The sequence below is a fragment of the Sciurus carolinensis genome, chromosome 15 (genome assembly GCF_902686445.1).
Source record: "Sciurus carolinensis chromosome 15, mSciCar1.2, whole genome shotgun sequence".
NCBI classification, from domain to species: Eukaryota; Metazoa; Chordata; class Mammalia; order Rodentia; family Sciuridae; genus Sciurus; species Sciurus carolinensis.
This window is the reverse complement of record NC_062227.1, coordinates 44,593,218-44,616,380: the sequence shown is the minus strand read 5'-3', so window position 1 is coordinate 44,616,380 and position 23,163 is coordinate 44,593,218. Positions and strand designations below refer to the sequence as shown.

At 38.4% G+C, this 23,163-nt stretch overlaps 1 pseudogene; it reads right to left on the bottom strand.

Moving 5' to 3' along the window:
- Positions 1 to 16,111: 16,111 nt before the first annotated feature.
- On the bottom strand, positions 16,112 to 23,011 carry LOC124965371 (lysocardiolipin acyltransferase 1-like; annotated as a pseudogene).
- Positions 23,012 to 23,163: the final 152 nt, after the last annotated feature.

The window sequence follows — 23,163 nt, the reverse complement described above, 5'->3', positions numbered from 1 at the left end:
GGTGGCAGACTTTGGCATCATCCATGTGATGCTGGTTTGTAGGCATGCAAAATGTAAGAGTTTGGGAGGCATGAAGGCTTCCTCTAAGACTGCAGAAGAAAGCCTGGGAGGCAGTGTGTGGCAGGGTCAGAATCCCTGCAAGCAGCCTCTGTGAGGGTGAAGCCCAAGCCATCGTGGAGATGGTAGGGAATTAGAAATGCCAGGAACATGAAACACCTGTTGGGAGGAGGTACAGGCAATGAGTGGAGCCAGCCTAAGAAAGTAGTCAAGTAGTTGGCAAGGCTTCCCAAGCCCTTTACAGCCCACATCTTGCCACTGTAAGTCCTGGATGCTGGACATAGAGCTACAGGATTTAATGTTTGTCCTGCTAAGTTTTAGTCTTGTTTAGGCCTAATTTCTACCTGCTATTTTCCTGTTCCTGCCTTTTGGAATGGGAATGCTTACCCTGTACCATTGTATCTTGGAAGAATGTAACTTGTTTTTTTTTTATTTTTATGGGTGCCCACAGCTAAGGTTTTCCTTGTGTCTTGGAGGAGACTTAGAACTTAGATTTTGTGTGTGTGTGTCAGGGGTGGGGGGCAGGATATTGGGGATTAAAACCACAGTCTCACACTTGCTAGGCAAGTCTCTACCACTGAGTTACATCCCCAGCTGAACTTCAATTTTTGAACAATGCCAAAACTGTTGAGACTTTGGGTATTCTTGGAGATGGGCTAAATGCAGTTTGCATAATGAGGTTAATTTGAGACTTTGGGAGCCAGGGACAAATTGGTATGGTTTGGATCTGAAATTCTCCCAAAGGCCATATACTAAAGGTTTGGTAACCAGTTTATGGCACTGTTGGGAGATGGTGCAACCCTTAGGAGTTGGGGTAGTGAGGTCATGTGCCCTTGAAGGGCCCCTTATCCCTCCCTCCTCTCTCTGCTTCCTGGCTGTCATGAGGTGAGCTACTTTGTTCTTCCATGTTCTTCCTGTCATGATGTTCTGCTTCCCAACAGAGCCCAATTTATGGGACCACATGATGATGGACTAAAACCATAACCCAAAATAAGTTTTATTCCTTTTAAGTGGATTATCTCAGGCATTTTGTAATGGCAATGGAAAGCTGCCTGACAGGGCTGAAAAGAATACATACTTCACAACTTTGGTTGAAGTTGTGGAAACTTCAAGGTCATTTTTAAAGGATGAGAAAACAAAGGAATTTAATCTCTTATAAAAGCTCACAAGGGCCTACATACTGTTGATGATGCTAAGTAATTTTCTGTGTTAGAAAAAATAGTCTGTTATGCAATTAAATAATTCAATGGAAACATTAAGTTGCTGAGGCTGGCTTTGTACTTCCAAGTCTGGGATTACAGATGTGTGCCACCACAACCAGCTAATGGAAACATTAAAATGACCATCTATGTGTCTTTGAGAAGTGGCCTAAACTTAAGGAATTTTTTTAAATAAATAAGGTCATTTTATAGATGCATATATAAGATTGATGATCATCTTAATATAAAGAAAAGAGGGAGATGAGGAATAAGATCATCCAAATAAGATGATGTAGCACAAATGTTGGCAAGGGCAGTGTGTGATTGAGACATGTACCACAGCTTGCTGGGGAAGCAAGTCCTCAACAGCTGATGACTCTCCTTCAGTGTTCTTGGTGTCCCCTTTTCTGGCATAAATCAGCTGTATGTGCATTTCAGGCATCATAAGACATCCTTTTCAGGGTTGGTATAAAATAAGTTTCTAGATACACTGTCATGAAATGAGATGCTAAATTTTGATGCTCTTGTACAAATGAAATCACTGAAGTTCAATTTAAAGAATCCACTACAGTCCCATAAATAATTGTTGAACCTAATCATTGTGATGGATGAGTTTTAAGACATTTTCTGCGTATCATCTGTAGGAGATGAGTACCTAGTTTTACCCATACTTTATTCAAACAAATTCCCTGTGTAAAAATAAAATGATAGCCACAGATGTTGCTGCCTTCACCCCGAGGTCTTCTCTCCAGGTGCAGCTGCTCCTGAGGCAGCTGCCGCAGACGTCTAGAAGCCTGTTCTCTGGGTATGACTGTCACCTATACTGTTGCTTCTGATGCTGCTGTTGCTGTTGCTGCCGCCAACACTGCTGCCACCCTCCAAAGGTCACCTGGAGGTCTTCTCTCTGGGTGCTCCTGCAACTGCAACCACAACCGTCCTCCACCCCCGCCATTTCCACTGACCCCTGCCTATTACCGCTTCGACCACGGCCCAGAGGTCCACTACCAGGGAGACTCCAGATTTGGATGAATGTAGTCACATCCATCTTGAGACACTGGTCAGGGCCTGGGGGATTGGGTGCCAGCAGGTTTGCTGTCATCACCATCTTGGGGCACAACTGCCCTCATCTGGGGATGCTGGCCAGGACCTGGAAGTTAGAGACGAGGTTCCTGCAAGTTTGGGTGCACCTGGAATCTTCTTCCTGGGAGTGCTGGTGACCACCACCTAGTTGTTGTTTCTCAGGATTGCTCATCCCTGGTGGTCTCTCTCCAAATTCCAGCAGCATTAAGATCCTGGTACTGCAATGGGTCAAACCTGGGATATCTGGAAGTCAGATCAGTGGGATAGTATCTGGATCTGCCAGGGTCAGTGTGGACCAGGCAATCTTGTGAGAAGTCAGAGACATGGTGAGAAACTTAAATGCTGACAGAGACAGTTGTTCAGTTTTCCATCAAGATTTATTTTATTTTTATTTTTTCTTCTCAACATCTATCTGCACTATATTTGGAGCAAGGTATTTTTCATGCATCACTTTGTTGAGGATGGTGATATGTGTATGGTGTTTTGCAGTTCTGTTGTATATTCTTATATATTGATTTTTTTCCCTCTTTGTATGTATTCTTCCTCTCACTTGTCTGTTTTCCTGGATTCCCTTTCTGCCTTTTCTCCACCTAATGACCAATCTCTGTTGGTTCCTTTTCCACACTTGCTGTGGATTTTTACTTCTGGCTTCTCTATTTCTTCCTCATGCCTGTCATGTCCTACACTACTTCTGTTCTTTCTTTGTCCACCACTTGAAATTGTAAACCCTTTTGGCAAATTTTCTGTTTATATTGTAGACAGTGATTGAACTCACCATTTCTGTTTATAGCAAGACAGCAGTGAATACCTTGCTAGGAGCTATTAGATTTAAGGCTATATATTGTTTATACTGGGTGCTGTTGATATTGGTCTCCCTTTTAAAGGTGGGGTACTGGCAATCTTTAGGAACAATATAGATCTACAGGGTAGAATCTGTACTGCCTCAGATCTATACAACTAGATGGGAAAACACACAAGTAACATGGAAAAAAAAAAAAAAAAAAAACCAAGGAAACAAAGTGCCCCAAACGAACTAAGATGCCCCAATAAGAGAATCCACTGAAAACACAGTAGAAGAAATGTCTGAGAAGGAGTTTAGAAAGCACATAGTTAAACTGATCTGCAAAGTAAATGATGGTCTAAAGAGTGAAATCAAAGAGAAAATACAGGAAGTGAAAGATCACTTCAATACTAGAAATTCTGAAAAAAATAAGCAAAAATCCTCAAAATGAAGGAATCAAGAAACCAAATTATAAATTAAATGGAGGGCTGGTGATATACTCAGTGGGTAGAGTGCTTGCCTTGCAAGCAGTAAGGCCCTGGGTTCAATCACCAGCACTGCAAAAAAAAAAAAAAAAAAAAAAAAAAAAATTAAATGGAATGTGTCACCAATAGACTAGATCATTTGGAAGACAGAACCTTAGGCAATGAAGACAAAATATTTAATATTGAAAGTAAAGTTAACCATGCAGAGAAGATGGTAAGAATCCATGAACAGAACTTCCAAGAATTATGGGATAACATGAAAAAACCAAATTTAAGAATTACTGGCATTGAGGAAGGCACAGAGATACAAACCAAAGGAATGTACAATCTTTCAATAACATAATATCAGAAAATTTTCCAAATCTAAAGAATGAAATGGAAAATCAAATACAAGAGGCTTACAGAACCCCAAATGTACAAAATTACAGCAGATCCACACCAAGACACTTTCTAATGAGAATGACTAACATACAGAATAAGGATAAAATCTTAAAGACTGTGAGGGGGAAAAAAAGCAAATTACATACAGGGGAAAACCAATTCAGATCTCAACCGATTTCTCAACCCAGATCCTCAAAGCTAGGAGGTTATACAACAATGTATTTCGAGCTCTGAGAGAAAATGGATGCCAACCAAGAACTTTATATCCAGCAAGATTAAATTTCAGATTTGAAGATGAAATAAAGACCTTCCATGATAAACAAGTTAAAAGAATTCACAATTAGAAAGCCTGTGCTATAGAACATTCTCAACAAAATATTCCATGAAGATGAAGTGAAAAAAAAAAAAAAGCAAAAACCAACAGAGGAAGGAACTACACTTAGGAATGGTCAATCAAAGGAGAAACTAAATCAAATTAAAAGAAATAAACCAAAATGACCAAGGAATACAAATCATATTTCAATAATAAACTTGAATGCTAATGGCCTAAACTCATCAACCAAAAGACAGACTGGCAGATTAGATTGAAAAACAAGACCCAACAATATGCTGTCTGCAAGAGATTCATCTCAAGGTAAAGACATCCACAGACTGGATGTGAAAGGATGGGAAAAAAAACATCACACGTATGCATTCTTACCAATCGGGTTTCCATCCTCATATCAGATAAAGTGGACTTCAAGCCAAAGTTAATCAGAAGGGACAAAGAAGGTCATTTCATTCTATTGAAGGGAATTATGCATCAGCAAGGCATAATGATTGTAAATATCTGTGCTCCAAATAATGAAGCATATATGTACATCAAACAAACACTTCTCAATTTCAAGAATCAAAGAGACCACAACACAATAATACTGGGTGACTTTAACACACCTCTCTTACTACTGGATAGATCTTCCAAACAAAAACTAAAGAAACTATAAAACTAAGTAATACAATCAATAATTTGGACTTAACAGACATATATAGACTATTTTTTCCATCAACAAGTGAGTACACTTTTTTCTTAGCAGCACATGGATCCTTCTCTAAAATAGACCATATCTTATGCCACAAATCAACTCTTAGTAAATACAAAAAAGTGGAGATAATACCCTGCATTCTATCAGATCATGATGGACTGAAATTAGAAATCATTGATAAAATAAAAAAATAGAAGCTACTATAACAGCTGGAGACTAAATAATACACTATTGAATGATGAATGGATAGTAGAAGAAATCAGGGATGAAATAGAAAAATAGAGGTAATGAGTATACTGATACAACATACCAAAATCTATGGGACACTAGGAAGTACTAAGAGGAAAATTTATTGTATTGAGCTCACTTATTAAAAGAATAAAAATCAACAAATAAATGACCTAACATTACATCTCAAAGCCCTGGAAAAAGAAGAATAAGTCAACACTAAAAATAGTAAAAGACAGGAAATAATTAAAACCAGAGATGAAATCAATGAAATTGAAACAGAAGAAACAACGGAAAAAAATGACAAAACAAAAAGTTGGTCCTTCGAAAAAAAATCAATAAAATCGGTAAACTCCTAGTCACATTAACAAAGAGAAAAAGAGACCCCAAATTACTAAAAAACGTGATGAAAAAGGAAAGATCACTTAGAAACTATTTTGAAAATTTATACTCCAATAAAATAGAAAATATTGAAGACATTGACAAATTTCTAGAGATATATGGCCTACCTAAACTGAATCAGGAGGTCATGCACGACTTAAATAGAACAATTTCAAGTAATAAAATAGAAAATGCCATCAAAAGCCTACCAATTAAGAAAAGCCCAGGACCAGACAATTCTCAACCAAGTTCTACAAGACTTTCAAAAAAGAATTAATACTCCTTAAATTATTCCATGAAATAGCAAAGGCGGGCTGGGGATATAGCTCAGTTGGTAGAGTGCTTGCCTTGCAAGCACAAGGCCCTGGGTTCAATCCCCAGCACAGCAAAAAAAAAAAGAAGAAGAAGAAGAAAAAAGAAAAAGAAATAGCAAAGGAGGGAACCCTTCCAAACTCATTCTCTGAGGCTAATAACACCCTGATACCAAAAGTGACGACAAATCAAGGAAAGCAAACTTCTCAATAAAATTCTGCCAAAGTGCGTATAAAAACATATTAAAAAGATAGTGCACCATGATCAAGGGGGGGTTCATCCCAAGGATTCAGGGTTGTTTTAACATATGGAAATCAATAAATGTAATTCAGCATATCAATAGACTTTAAAACAAGAATCATGATTATCTCAGTAGATGCAGAGAAATTTAAAAAAAAAAAGCATCCTTCATGTTCAAAACACTAGAAAAACTAGGGATAGTAGGAACATACCTCAACATTTTAAAAACCACATATGCTAAGCCAAAGGCCAACATCATTCTAAATGGAGAAAAATTGAAAGCATTTCTTCTAAAAACTGGAACAAGACAAGGATGCCCACTTCCATCACTTTTTTTCAACATTAGCCTTGAAACTCTATCCAGAGCAATTAAACAGAAGAAAGAAATCAAAGGTATACAAATAAGTAAAGAAGAACTCAAACTATTACTATTTGCTGATGACATGATTCTATATTTAGAAGATCCAAAAAATTTCACCAAAAAACTTCTAGAACTAATAAATGAATTCAACAAAGTTATTTGGAGGCTCACGGTTTCAGAGGTCTCAGTCCATGGACAGCCAATTCTACTGCTCTGGGTGCAAAGTGTGGCCGAACATTATGGCAGAAGAGTGTGGTGGAGGAAAGTGGTTCAGCATTTGGCCACCAGGAAGCAGGGAGTTTTCCTCTCAGCAAGGACAAAATACATAACCCAAAGGCATACCCCGGTGACCCACCTACTCCAGCCACATCCTACCTGCCTATAGTTATGACCCAGTTAATCCCTATCAGGGGATTAATGCATTGATTAGTTTAAAAGTCTAATAAACCAATCATTTTACCTCTAAACTTTTTGCATTGTCTCACACATAAGTTTTTGGAAGATACCTCACATCTAAACCATAACAACATTATCCAAAGGGCTTGGGCTGCCAGCACTCATTCTCTCTCTGTCTGCCTTCAGGATCCACCCCATCAACACTTAACATTGCTGTTGTGATCTCCAGCCCTAAACTTTTCCAGCATTTATCTGCAAAATCAAGGTGATAGCTAGTCCTTGAGTGAGGGGACGCTTAATGGTTCTTGATTTCGCCTTCTTCTTATGCATTCATCTCTTTCTACCAGAGTAATCTTTCTAAAGCACAAATGGTACATGCCCTTTCCTGGGCTTCCCACTGCTTTTAGGATAAAGTCAAAACTCCTTTATGAATTCCGGAGGCTCTTTAAGATCTGAGGGCAATGGCATTTACAGTTTTCTCTCTTGCCATTAGTCTCCTTCATGCTGCAGCCATTTTGAATGATCAGAAGTCTTTCTCCTGACTCTGAAGCTTTAATGTGTCTTTTTTGAACTTCTAGCCAGCTTCCACATGTCATCACACCCGTTGTAATCTTCATGTTCTCATTTAGGTGCCACTTCCTCCAGGAAGCCTTCCCTAACAGCCCAGGACTAGGCTGGGGAGCAGCACCACTCTGCTGTGAATTCCATAGCAGTCTAGCCTGGCTTTACATTTACCACATGAAAGAAAATGTTTTTTAAATATTATACTGTGAATGTGACCTGAAGAAAGAGGAGGGAACTGAGTGACACTTTGGGAAAGAAGAAGTCATGAGGCAACAAAAAAGAAAAGTTGTAAATGCTCTCCTGGTCCTGGGAATGGGTGAAACAATAAAGGGGTCAGACACACGGGGTTCTTTCACCTCTGCATCCCAATCTCTTCAAAAATTGTGGAGGGGGCTGAGGGAGAACCTGAAAAGAGACAGGGTTGTGCCTACTTGGCATTGAGTGCATTGGGAGGACAAATGTTGAATAGGCTGCCTGTGCTCCAGGCACAGGAATCCTGAATTCCTGTAAAAATGGCAATTTAGTGTTAGGCAAAGGGCCTTTACCAGGTTGGAAGATGTATAGCAGCTCTCTATGCCCAGTGGGGACCATGGAAATTAGCTAGTATTATAGCCAAGGGAGTTTGGATAGTTGTGCAAACTGACCTTGTGGATACTGTAGCTAAGAGCAGGCCAAGGCCAGCTGTGTCTTAGCCAGACCCTAGAGAGGATCTATAGCTCTTTCTAGAACAAAGGTTAAGGCAAATCAGCAAGAAAGGATACTGGTTCCCAGCCCAGCCAAAAGAACAGACCACTTGTTGCTGCTGTGGTGAGCAAACACCATAACAGACCAGCTTGCAGCACCAATACCAGAGATCAGGATAGCAAGCTGCTCTAAGATTCAGTTCGCAGTACTGCCTCACCACAAGGAATGAAGCCCCCTTCTCAAACCTCCAGAGGGCAGGAAGAAGCAGACAGAAATAGTCAAGATAAGAATCAAACTTAAATGAACTGACCAATTTAATTCAGCTCTTTCACCACTGGCACCCCTAATGGAATAGAGATTCAAAAAGCAAAAACATCAATTATTGAAAAAAGAAGTTATATTTTCCTTTGCATGTTTGAGAACCAAATTTTTGCATAACTGTATGCTTCCCTAAATGGATACTCTATCTGTTTCTGTATTGGCCCCATTTTTTTTTTTTTTTTTTTTTTTGTGCTGGGATTGAACCCAGGGCCTTGTGCATGCAAGGCAAGCACTCTACCAACTGAGCTATATCCCCAGCCCTGGCCCCATTATTTATGCTTCTTGAAGTTAAAGCATAAGTTGCCTCATTCACTGTTATTTCCCAAGCATCTGGTTCAGTCCATAACCCATCATAGGAGTTCAAATGCTTGCAGAATGAAAATATTTGAAAATCATATATCTGATAAGGATTATTATTCAGGATATATACAGAATTCCTACAACTCAACAACAAAACCCACAACCAATTTAAAAAATGGGCAAAGGACGTGAATAGACCTTTCTCCAAATAAAATATATAAATGACCAATAAACACATGAGAAGATGCTCAACATCACTAATTTTTCTTTTTTCTTTCTTTTTTGTGGATGTGCTGGGGATTGAACCCAGGGCCTTGTGCTTGCAAGGCAAGCACTCTACCAACTGAGCTATATCCCCAGCCCACTAACATCACTAATCTTTAAGGCCATGCAAATCAAAACCACAAGAAGTTACCACTTCACACTCAGAAGGATGGCTATTATCAAAAACAAAAGCAGAAAATAAGTGTAGGCAAGGATATGGAAAAATCGAATTTGTAGTTCTCTGTTGATGGGAATGTAAAGTGGTACAAGCCACTGTAGAAAACAATTTGGTGGGTCCTCAAATTGTTAAGCATAATTACTATATGATTCAGAAATTCCACCCCTAGGTATACCCAAAAGAATTGTGAAAGCAGGGTCTCAAACAGATATTTACACACCAATGTTCATAGTAGCAGTATTTACAGTGGCTTAAAGAAACAATCCAAATTCCCATCTATGAATAAAGAGATAACCAAAATGTGATATATTCATATAGTGGGATATTATTTATCCTTTAAAAGAAACAAAATTCTGAAAACATGTTACAATGAGGATGAACCTTGAAAACATGCTAGGTGAAATAGACCTGACAAGAAAAGACAAATATGTGATTTCTCTCATATGAAGCATCTAGAATAGGCAAATTCATAGAGACATAAAGTAGAAGGGGGTCACCACAGCCTGGACGGAAGGGCGAATGGGTGTTATTGTTTAATAGACATATAGAGTTTCTTGAAATATATAGTGATGATGATTGTATAACACTGTGAATGTAGTTCGTACCACTGAATCATCCATTTAAAAATAGTTAAAACAGGACTGGAAGTGTAGCTCAGTGATGAAATGCTTGTCTAGCATGCAGAAGGCTCTGGGTTCAATCCCCAGAACTGCCAAAAAAGGAGGGGGGTTAAAATAGTAAATTTTTATTCAAAAATTGTTATTAGTACATTATAGTTACACATAATATTTGGGCTAATTTTGACATAATTACACAAGTATGGCGTATAATTAATTCCAATTTAGTCCCCAGTACTTCTGCTTTCCCTCCTCTTCTCCCTCCCTTGTTCCCTTTCCTCTTCTCTGCTGGTCTTTCTTCTATTTAATTATAGATATTTTTTACATTAATACATTATAGATATACATAAAGGTGAAATTCACCATGGTATGTTCATATATGTGCATAGGATAGTTTATCAGTTTCATTCCACCATTCCTCCTTTTCCCATCCCTCCTCCCTTCTCCTCAATCCCCTTTCTCTACTTCGTTGATCTTTCTTCTATTTTCATGGAATTTCCCTTCACTTCCCACCCCCCATTTCTAGCTTCTGCATATGAGAGAAAATATTAGACCCTAGACTTTCTGAGTCTGGTTTATTTTACTTAGCATGATGTTCTCCTTCTTCAGGTTCATCTATTTAGCAGCAAATGCCACACTTTCATTCTTCTTTATGACTGAGTAAAACTCCATTGTGTAAATATACCATATTTTCTTTATCCATTCACCTGTTGACAGATTTGGGCCACTTCCAAAACTTGACTATTGTGAAATACACTATCAGAAACACTGATGTGGCTTTATTCCAAGAATATGCTGATTTTAGATCTTTTGGATTTATAACAAGGAGTGGGATAGCTGAGTCATATGGTGGTTCCTTCCTGTTTTGTTGAGGAGTCTCCATACTGCTTTCCAGAGTGGTTGTACTGATTTGCAGCACCACTGAAAATGTATGAAAGTTTCCTTTTCCTCATGTCCTTACCAGCATTTATTATCATTTGTATTCTTGATAATTACCATTCTGACTGGAATGAGGTGAAATCTCAATGTAGTTTTGATTTGCATTTCCCTGATTGCTAGAGACTTTCAACATTTTTTTCATATATTTGTTGACCGTTTGTATTTCCTCTTTTGAGATGTGGCTGTTTAATTCTTTTGATCATTTATTAATTGGGGTTTTTTTTTGGTGTTAAGTTTTTTGAGTTCTTTATATATTCTTGATACTAATCCCCTGCCCAAAAAGCAGGTGACAAAGATTTTATCCCATTCTGTGGATTCTCTCATGTTCTTAATTCTTTCCTTTGCTGTGCAGCTTTTTAATTTGGTGATCTCCCACTAACTGATTCTTGGTTTCATTTCTTGGCATTCCAGGAGTCTTGTTATAGAAGTCAGTTACAGTGCCAATATGTTGGAGTGTTGAACCTACATTTTCTTCTAGCTATGGCAGAGTTTCTGGTCTGATTCCTAGGTCTTTGATCCACTTTGAGTTGATTTTTGTGCAGGGTGAGAGAGAAGGATCACGTTTTATTTTTCTACACATGAATATCCAGTTTTCCTAGCACCATTTCTCTGATGTACTTTTTGGCACCTTGTCAAATATCAGATGACTGTATCTATGTGGATTTGTCTCTGTCTTCAATTCTATTTCACTGGTCTTCATGTCTGTTTTGGTGCCAATACCGTGGTGTTTTTTTTTTTTCCTTTTTTTTTCTTTTCTTACTATAGCTCTATAGTATAATTTGAGGTTTGGTATTATGATGCCAGCAGCATTACTCTTCTAGCTTAGAATTGTTTGGCTATTCTGCATCTCTCATTCTTCAAAATGAATTTTAGAACTGTTTTTTCATAGTTCTGTGAAGAATGTCATTGATATTTTCATGGGACTTGCATTGAATATGTAAATCTATGGCCATTTTTATATTATTTCTGCCTATCCAAGAACATGGGAGGTCTGACCATCTTCTAAGGTCTTTTTCAATTTCTTTCTTCTGTGTTCTATAGTTTTCAATGTAGAGGTCTTTCACTTTCTTGGTTAGATTTATTCCCAAGTATTTAATTTTATTTTTTGAAGTTATCGTGAATGGGATAGTTTTTCTGATTTCTTTTTCAGAAGATTCATTATTAGCATATAGGAAAGTGATTGATTCATATATGTTGATCTTATGTTCTGCTACTTTGCTGAATTTATCACCTCTGGAAGTCTTCTGGTGGAGTTTTTGGGTCTTCTAAACATAGGATCATGTCATCAGCAAATAGAGATAGTTTGACTTCTTCTTTTCCTAAAATAGTAAATTTCAAATTATGTATTTTTACCACAAGTAAAAACAAAAGAATTGGAAGAAACAAAAATAAAATTACTTTTATAAAATCAAAACTATTTTTAATAAACATATTTTATTGGAAGAAAAAAGAAAGGAAAAGAAAAACCCTTGTAGAATAAATGTTATTGAAGGCAGAGGACCTAGAAGATAAAATCCACCAGTACTTAGTGCATGGATGACTGAATATGAGGCCAAATCATGTTATCATTGCCAGTTACTTAGAGAACAGGTAATGATGAGACTACCAATGAGTCCTGGAACAGGAATCAGGTAGACTGCAGAGGCCACAAATCCTGGAGGGCTAGGAAGACTAGTTGCAATTTCCATCTTAGATTCAAAATGTCTTCTTGTGTAAACCTATATGCTAAATTAATTATTTTACTGATTCCAGAAATTCTGCCCAATAGTTGAATCCTAGTGTCTTTGGTCTCTTAATCTTAGCTGAGTGTTAATTTAGCCAAGATGAACTGGTTTAACTTTACCTAAAGGTTAATATTTATTCAAAGACTTCAGTGATATTGAGAACCAGCTTATACAAGGGTGCAGAACTCTCATGTCAGAGCTAATAATCAGTCAGATAGGGAGACATCTACTATCTTTTCTGGGCTCCATTCTACCATCCATTGCAGAGAAGTTGTCAAGATTTTAGGTTGAATATCTCCAGTTTGACATGTCAATGGGGCTGCATCACAACTGGATGTACCCATTAAACTGTTTTTTTTTTCCCCACTGGTTATTAACAGTCTTTTCACCTAGGTGGTTTTTACAGTTTCACTTCTCAATATTCATTCTACTCCCAAATTATTAGTCTAGGTCAATTATGGTAATCCTATTCCACATGTAAGAGTCCTTTTTTTTTTTTTTTTTGAATAGGTGCGTCACCAAATCCTGGCCAATGAGACATGAATGGAAACCTGCTCCATGCTTTCGTCTAAAGTTTGCTCTCATCTAAAAAAGACATACGGAAGAGATACCTCAAATGCTATTGTGACTGGTAATGTCAGAAAATGCTGCACCAGCTGGAAGACAAAGCAACAGCAGCAGAAGGAAGAGCCAAGAAAACCACAAAAAGGTTTAAAATCAATTATACAATTATCACCTTAAGCCAAGGAGAAAAAAAGAACAGTTTAAACCAAAGTATGTAGAAGCAGGGGAGAGAATGATAAAAATAAGAACAGAGTCTCTGGTTTTAGGGAAGATGGAGTAAGCACACTCCTCCCTGTATCTTCCACTGAAGGCAACTATAAATCCTGGACAAAATACATGAAGCAGTTATGGAAGGACTCTTCAAAGTAAATGATAGCAAGCAGGTTGGGGAAAGAGACCAGAATTTGAAATCCAATGAACTAGCACTGAATTCATTACTACTGTAGCCCTGTTGTTTCCTGGCCTGAATTCAAAGGCAACCTGAAACTCAGGAGTGCACACAGATCTCCAAGTTGAACGTTCTATTTCTGGCCCAAGGAATGGGAAAGGTGACTCCTGAGCATGGGAAAAGTCTCATGTAGTTTTTTCTTCAGTTCCCTCTTCATCTTCCTCAGCCTCTAGGCAATGCTGTGGCAGTGGCAGTTGCAGTGGCAGGAGTGGCTGGGAAGGCACCTTAAACCCCAAGGGAGGGAAACAACCCTGTGCTCTGAGCTGGGTTGCTTTGGTCCCTGGAGTATCGTACAAGTCCCCATCGCTTTTATTTTCCTGTGTGCTCTTGTCTCTTGAACTGGACCTCAATGAAGACACAGTTGGGAGAAGTAAACAACAGAGTGGAGAATCTGAAATTGAACCCTCAAGCTGAGGGACTGTGAAGAAGGGTCCAGGAAGTCAGAAAGTATTAAGGGTACTGCACAGAGGATGGAGATGAAATGTGGTACCCTAAAGTTGTGTATGAACACCTTGAGTCACCTCTAAACTGCACATATCTGGAGCTGATCCTAAAGAGCAGATCAGAGTCATGGAGGACTGAGCAACAGAGCAGACTGCCACATAGGCTCCAGCAGGCCCCTGGGAGGTGTACATAGAGGACAGGTCCAAATGCACAGGTTTGAAAAGCTAACTGACATGGAAGCACAGCCCATACAAAGCTGATTAGAATTCGTTACTTGATTCTAATTGGGGAAATTGCCTGCTAAAACAAATAAAAATCAGCAATATCCTTAAATCCTTTAACATTCAAAATGTGCAGTGTACAGTGTAAACTTACTAGGCTTAGGAAGACCTGGGAATATCACAACTAGCAAGGAAAAAGAAAATCAAATTATGCCAATGGCTATGTAATATGGATATTGGAATGAACAGAAAAATCCTTTAAAGCAGGTTTTAACCATGCCTAAGAGTAGGGGTAAATTAATGGAAGGATAACTCTCAGGAAAGGAACAAAGAAATAAAAGAATATAAAGGAGAACCAAATGGAAATTTTAGAACTGAAAAATATGACAACCAAAATAAATGTATTACTGGATGGGCTCAGTTGAAGGATGGAGACAACTAAAGAAATGATCAGAAGAAATTATCTAACCTAAATAACAGATGATAAGATTGAAAAAAAAGAACAGTAGGAAAAACTCCAATGGGACCAAGTAGGCTTTATTCCAGGACTATAAGGTCATCTTGGTATTTAAAAATCAGTCCAGTAATCCACTAAATTAGTACCCTAGTCTCAAGAGAAAAAAAAAAACTACATGGTTATATTAATTGATACACAAAGGCATTTGACAAAATTCAACATTCATTTATGACAAGAATAGAGGGGAACTTCCTCAAAGTGATAAAAGACATCTACTGAAAAATTAGAGTTAATAAGTTAAGTATGAAAGACTGACTACTTTCCCCCCTAAAATTGAGAACAAAGTAAGAGTGTTCACTTTTACACTTCTATTCAACATTGTTTTGGAAGTCCTACACAGATTGGAAGTCAAAAAGTAAATTTTTCCTATTTGCAGGTAGCATGATTACTTATATAGGAAATTCTCTTGAGTCTATAAAAAGGCTACTATTAGTAATAACAGAGTTCAGAGAGGTACAACACACAAAGTTCTTACTCAGTTCAGGCTGTTATAACAAAAAATACCACAAACTGGGTGCCTTACAGAAAGTAATGCCTTAACATTCTGAAGGCTTGGAAGTTCAAGATCAAGATGCCAATTGACTCAGTGGCTGGTGAGGGCGCTCTTTCTGGTTTACAGAGGAATACCTTCTTGCTGTATCTTCACAAGGTAAAGAGAGAGTGTGTGTGTGGGGAGAGAGAGAGAGAGAGAGAGAGAGAGAGAGAGAGAGAGAGAGAGAAAGAACGCATAAACATTTGTGTTGTGTATCTTCTTATAAGAGCTCTACTACTGATAAGGCTCTACTCTCGTGGTTGAATTACTTCCCAAAGACCTCAATTCCAAATATCATCACATGAGGATTTGGTGAGCACACAATTCATAGCAAAAGTCAATACACAAAAAATCAATTATATATACAGGTAATGAAAAATTATACATTTAAAATTTTAAATACCATTTTAAATAGTTAAAAAACAGTTAAGTACTTAAGAATAAATTGAACAAAATATAGGCATGATCTGTATATTAAATCTGCAAAATACCAATAAAGAAAATAATAATAAATTGAGAGCTGTAGAGTGCTCATGGATTGGAAGATTCAGTATAATTAACTTGTCAATATTTGCTTAGTCAATAGATTTAATGGAATCTCAATAGAAATTATAGCAGGATATTTTTGTAGATGTAGGTATGTTGATTTCTAAGTTATATGGAATGCTAAGTGAACTAGAATTATTAAGACAATTTTAAAAGAAGGTAGTTAGAGGACTCACATTTTATTTTTTAAGTGCAAAATATCTTTAACAAATAATAATGATAGTAAGAAATATTTGATAGTCATGCCAAAATGCATCTCTGTTTACAAAAGTTTAGAACATTTTCCAAACATCCCTTAGGTTTTAACATTGTGAGCCTTATCATTTCACTTGTTTTTCTTCAAATTTAAATGTGGCTACTTGTGTAAAAAGATGGTAATATGCAAGTTCAATAATTTCCAATCACTGAATGTTCTGTCTTGCAGCATGAAGATTACAACAGTAATTATAAAATATTGCCCAACAAGAATGTACAGATATATGAGCAGGCAGCTTGCAGGGTTGAACAGGGTCCAGTACAGTATAGAAAGCAATTTGACCACGAGGGCCCTGAGCTCAGATTTGCAAAGCAAAATTACACTCTGTGCAGTAAGAAAATCTTCTGCCCTTCTTAGAAGAATGCATCCTCTCTTTCTTCTCCTTCCACCACATATAGCACCAGAGCTAAAGGGTTTTCTTGGACATGTGACATACTGTATGTTGGGGGTGTGAAAGTGGATTTCCTTGGGGAAGTTCCCATGAAGGAGGTGCTTCTTTGTTTAAGGAATGTTGGGATATGCTGCAGTGAGGTTCAGGACAGCATCAAAATTCTTACCTTCTCTTGGACTGTCTACCACAAAAGTAAAGCCTATAGTTCTTGGCTGTAAAACATATTCATATTTCTGAAGTCCCTTCTTTTCTGCAAAATCACTACTTTGAACTTTACTGTTTTCTGTAAAATCAGTCCCTTCTGGGAATATGAGGAACTGATGTAGTTCAAGAATATTACAAAAATAAGCATATCTTCAAAATGGCTTTTGTCATCCTTCCACTTCCTTTGAATAAAGATACAGGCACAGCCTGCATGGCCCAACCAAATCCAGGAACACTTTTGAGACTGGCTTTGAGGTCGATTTTCTCCATTCTGAGATAGTTATATCTCATCAGACAATTCCACAAGTATATCCAGTCCATTCTTGTCCAGGGGCTCATGATAACAACATTTCTTTCTCCATGTACAAATGCATCACCCATTTTAATAATTTTTACACCAAAACATGGTCTCCAACAATGCCCGAAGCTTTTATGGCCTTGCTTCTATTTTTAATTTTTTTGGTATTGAGGTTGAACCCAGTTGAGCACCACTGAACCACATCCCCAGCCCTTTACTAATATTTTATTTAGAGACAGGGTCTCACTGAGTTGCTTAGGGTCTTACTAAGTTGCTGAGTCTGACTTTGAATTTACGATCCTTCTGCCTTAGCTTCCCGACCCGCTGGGATTATAGGTGTATACCACCCTACCCAACTATGGTCCTGCTTTTAGAAAATATGTTTAGTAGATAGAAACCACTTTGTTAATTGCTCATAGGTTCAGAATTATCACAACTTATTTTTCCCTGAAATATGCATATTACTTCATCCTTTCATTGCCAGCTTCTAGGAGTCCCAACTCAGTCTTTTAGAGACTTTTTTCTGCTTTTAGCTAAGGATCCACACTTTCACAATCTCTGACAAGAGGCTAGGAACACAAGTCCAAGGTACCAGGTTTCATCCCCAGGGTTGTGACAGGTAGCACTCACCCCACCACCACTGCACACTGTGGATGAGCATGGGGGACAGGGGACTCTGGAGGGGTCAGACCTTGGGGCAGAACCCACCACTAATTCATTGCCAATGTTTATAGATGCTTTATTTTATAATTGCCTCAATCCAGAAATAACCTAAAAGTCCTTTTGTGGTTGAATGAATAAGCAACTTTGATACATACAAGTAGATGTTATTCAGCAGCAATATTCAGCAATAAAATATGGACACATACAATAAAGGTGATTCTCAAAAACATTGGGCTGAATGAAATGTCACAGGAAAGCAGGGAACTGAAACTCCAAACCTGGGTTCTTGTGTTCTGTGGAAAGAAATATTTAAAGTTAGACACCAAAAGCCATGCAAGGGAACTTTATTATAAATGAAAGTAAAGTAAAAGCAAAGTGAGGCTTATTGGCAACAGATCTGCTATTTTGCTGCCGCCATTATTCTCCCTCCCCCACACCATTGTACAACCTAGATTGCTAGCCTGTGAACTTTCTAGTTAAGTCATTGGTCCAGATTGTTAGCCGGTGAACCTTCTCACCAGCCATTGGTTCGTTGTTATTAGCCCATGAAATTCCACTACTTAAGAGAAGCTCCCTCGCCATTTTCTCTCTCCTAACCCCAAGAGCGGGCACTCTGGTCGTCTGCCTAATAAAATCTCTTGTGTGAGTTCCCATGTCCAGAGTGGTTTTCTGGGTGCAGTCATTGGGCTGCGACTCAGACTGGGCATCCCAGAGTGCTTGCTCCCCTGGATTCAAGGGACCCGAACTGAGTCACATTTTTTTTCTAAGGCCCAAGCAGAGAGGACCCTCAAGAGAGAGCGTAGGTTGTCTCCAAGTAGAGAATGACAAAGAAGACAATGATGTCTCCAAATTTATTACTGTTTGATGTTTATCAGGAGAGTTGGGGACCACCTTCTGAACTCTCTGCTAATCAGGTGTTTAACTCCTCCTTCACATCAGGCAGTGGAGTTTTTTAACCTTAGTGGTTTCTCTCTGTAACTGTCATGGTGGCCAATCTATTTAGGGGAGCTTCATGTACAAGTCAATCCCGTGTTAATGTGGGCACTGGGGTCAGAAACTGGTCAGAAGTTTCCTTAGTGCGCCTGCACTAGTAAAGGAAAGTTTTCCAGACAACTGGAGACACTAATAGCCATAATTCCTAGCTTCACATCAACATCAATGGACCCTGTTAGTGCCATTAATCCTTTTCTCTTGATGTGATTTCCAACTAGCTCCCTTGCTTCTGTTTTCGTACAAATTAACTACCACCCTTTGCATTCTCATCTACTTTGGAAGTCTTTTAAAGAAGGCCCTAAAGTAATTTGAAGAACACTTGTGACCTTGCCTGCAATTCACTGCTTATTGCTAGCTTCTACCTAATAGAAAGAAACGTCTTAAGAGATTACATATTTTATGATTCCATTTATATTACTTCTTGACAAGTCAAAACTATTGTGATGGAGAGCAAATCAATGGCTGCCATGGATTAGGGATGCTGGAAAGGTGAATACACCTTAGCAGAGTTTCTTAGTACATTTTTATAGAGATGGAACTGTTCTGTATCATGGTTTTGGTGACAGTTTTATAATTCTATGTATGTCTTAAAACTCACAGAACTATATACCAACAACAAAAAAATATCAAATTTACCGTGTTATTTTTTTTTTTAAAAAAGCAAAATTTCACAAAGAAGACATGTAAGGTCAAAAGTTGATTCTTTGAAAAATTAATAAAGTTGATAAATCTCAAGCAAAGCTGATCAAGAAAAGGAAACCAGAAACCACCAATTTCAGGAACAAAAGAGGGGGACATCACTGTAAGTCTTATAGACAGTAAAAGGATGTTAAGGAAATATGAACAATGATATACCAACAACTTTGACAACTTAAATGAATTGGATAACTTTTTTTGGAACACAAAAACTACTTCCTGTACATCTCACTGACTAGAACTGAATCATATGACACTAATTCTTTATCATAATATTCTTATAATTTCATTTTATTATCAGCTGCCAGGAAGGCAAAGTGATTATCAAGCAAAAGGAAACAGGATGGTTATGGCTATCTTAACTCAATCACAGTTGTTGCCTATGGCTGGGCATATTATTGCCTACCTCCACAAATCCAAAACATCAGGGTGTGCCAGAAGTAAGGAGGTGGGCTTTATGTAGGAAGCAAACAAATATCTGCCAGTGTTGGGTTTGCAATCACTTGTAATCCAAAGACTTCAGGTGCCACTGCACTTACTGGTTCAAAAGGAGGAGTAATATGGAAATTGCGCTCAGCGAGAAACCAAGCATGTCTTGGAGAGTTGGGGGACTCAGGTTTATTTCTGCCCTGTTGGACCCAATGAGCTAGTACTCTGAAGTTCTGGGCCCCAGGCTAGGGTCACAGGGGGTTTTTTATAGGAAATTTGACATCATTCCTTAACCATTACAACATCAGAGGGTTAGAATTCTTAAACTTCATGACCAAGGATCTTGTAAGAAATTTTACAATAAATAGTTTACAGGTGCAGGACTAAGACAGTAAAACACTTGTGTTATGAAGTATCTCTTTCCACAGGCAGCAGTAACTAAAGATTTGAGTTCATCTCCCTAAGAGGTATATTTCTAAGAACTAAGCCTACAAGGTTATAGTTTAGAGTTAATTGATATAGTGATCTAAAATTTATACTAGCAATTAATACATTCCTAAAAGGTTTACAAAGTATAAGAAGAAATTTCTTATACAAACTATAAGAAGAAATTTCACAGGTGTCTGTTGCATCTCTGGCCTTGAAGCCTGTCACAGAGATGTTTACATATCAAGAGTTGTCGGACTTCCTAGAGATAGCTATTTTCAGGGAGTCATGGTTAATTAGGGTCCCTGAAGAGAGGCTGGAAGAGGGGAGGGGGAAAATTAACCCTTTCCACGGCACTAATTCTTTATCATAACATTCTTATATTTTATTATCAGGTCTGGTATCTCCACCACAAGAGTACTTAAAATGTCCAGCTGAAAGACTGAGAGCACCAAATTAATTGTTAGAGAACAGCCAAGGAAAGACTGTTTTGGGTAGAGTCTGATAACACTCCCCTCCTCCATCTCGGGGTGTCTGCCTTTTCTGGGCACACTAACTCATTTAAGTGCCCTGGTGGTATTCTGTTCTTCTCTATTGACACCCTTCTGCACTGCCTTACAGAAACTGTTTTCTTATCTATCTCCTTAACAAGATGATCATGTTCAAAGAAAGAATCATAATTCATTGTATTCATTTCTAACTCTCTGGTACCCAGGTCGTATCTGTCTTTTTTCTTTGTTTTACCATTAATTAATAAATGAGATCTTTGGTGTCAGACAGCACAAGGTTAAAAGATTTAAAGAAATGAGTACTTTTGGTCTTAGATTATTACTTATATAGACAGTGGAAGCAAAAGTAGTCAAAGGTGCCAGCTCCCCCTGAGCTTCTATCTCATTAACCCAAATGATGACACCAAAACAGAAGGGGGCAAAATGAGTTGCAGAAAACTTGTTGCTGAAGGACGAATGCTACTTTGCAGCTGAGCTTTTAATAGCCTACCACTGTACTGTTAGGGGGTGAGGTGGAAGCCTCATTAGAACCTAGGAAGTAGTGAGAAATGGCCTCCTGACAGCATCCTTGAAAGACAGGGAGCTGGGAGGGAAATGGTCTTGTAGTAGCTGCTCACAAGCCTCCCAAGCTCTCATGATCACAGGGTACTTTGCCAAGACTAAGATGAGCTGTGGTTTAAGCCTTGCCTCTGTGACCTGTGTGGATATGTCAGCACTGGTATGGAGCTGTTCCCTCCTCTCAGGCTGCCGAAAGGAACACAATGCTCTATCTTGACTAGAGCTGTAAGACCTCAACAAGGGCCACTATTCAGGAAACACTTGACACAATGGGGCTCAGAAGGATAGGATTTCAAAATGGGTGTTGTCGGTCCCCACCTTCAAAAGAGTAACTTAGTGAGAAAAGCGTCATTCTGGTTTTCATTTACTATTTTAGAAAGAACTAGGAATAATAAAACAGGGAATCTCAGGCAAAGGTTTTTGTAAAGTTTTGCTGTATCTTTAACTTGTGTGAACATTTTTGTTTGATGTTTATACTTTTTGCTTTCCAATGTTAATTAGATGTGAAAACAAAGTGAAACAAAACAGAATAAAAATGCCTCCAGTAGTAACAAAAGAGGGAAAGTTTGGGAAGTGCAGCCAAGCTGGATGCCAACAGTAGCCAAGCAGGAGAGTGAAAAAACTGTAACCTCCTACAAGAGAGAGCTAGCAGGGGTTATGGGAAGATGAGCTGTGGTCAGAGTGAACAGTAGTGCTATGCTATCAGCTGCTCTCTCACTTGCTCTTTCATTCATAAATCTGACAGAGGCTAAGGGCACTTTTCAGAGAGTACTTTCCTGAATGGGACAAACAAAACAAACAAACAAAAAAACCCCTGAGATTTTGGAATGTTTCTGGACGGCTGGACCTAGGCTTTTAACAAAAGACCTTAAACAACAGAACTCCCTTGTGTGGTTTCTGATGCCTGACATCAAAGGCAGCAATCTGACCAGCCCACATTCATTCATTTGACAGGAGTTTACTGAGTTCTGTATGTATCAGTCAGCATCCTGGGACTGGGTGGGGATACTGTGGTAAACAAGGTTCCTCTATTTATGGGACTTACATACAAAACAAAACAAAACAGGTAAACAAATGAGATCACTTCTAAATAATGCTATGGCAGGTGTGGAGACTTCCAGGAGGAAAGGCTGGCAGTGAGGCTGAAGCTCTTGGGCCACAATGAGCCTAAGAGCTTTGGTCAGAGTAGGGAGAAAGGCAACAAACCACAGAGGATCTTGCAGGTCCATGTAAGAAGTTTTTATGTCATACTTAAAAGTAGTTGGGATCAATTGGAGGACTTTAAAGGGGAATGAAGTGTTCTGTCTTATGTCTTTAAATGATTATGTTTATAACTGTTTTTTTTTTTTTTTTTGGCACAAAATATCCAGGCTGAAGTTAGATGACTACACATTCGACAAATTCACTGTGACCTTAAAACTGTTTTCAGATGAGACTACATTCCCCGCTTTGCCAATTTCCTCTGGGTTCCTGTCTTGGAAATTTTGGAGAATAAAATCCAGGAACTACCAAGTAAGGGAAGAGTAAACAAAGCAGGATTTAGTTAATTGAGAAGAGATAGAACTCCCGCCACATGGGAGAGGGCCTGATAACAGAAAAACCCATGTTGGTGTGTCAGCTTAGGAGTTTATATATGGTTCTGGAGAGAGCACAGGCATTGAAAAGTATTCCGGCTGTGGTTTTCCTTTCCCTCACGGTTCACCCCCATCGTCCTTCCTGTAACTTCTATCTGGGTTCACCACCCCCTTTCCGTTTTCCACTTCTACCGAATAAGACTGACCATTTATAGTCTTATTCGGCATCATTGCTAAAACTATTAATCTGCTCATCTTGTTTCTGATAGCTCTAAATTGGTCATAATAAAGCTCTGTGACATGGCCCGTGTGAACCAAAGGTTTGAGCCATGCCTTGGTTTCAAATCTTGATTTCCACGTCAATTAGGAACTCTCAGCAA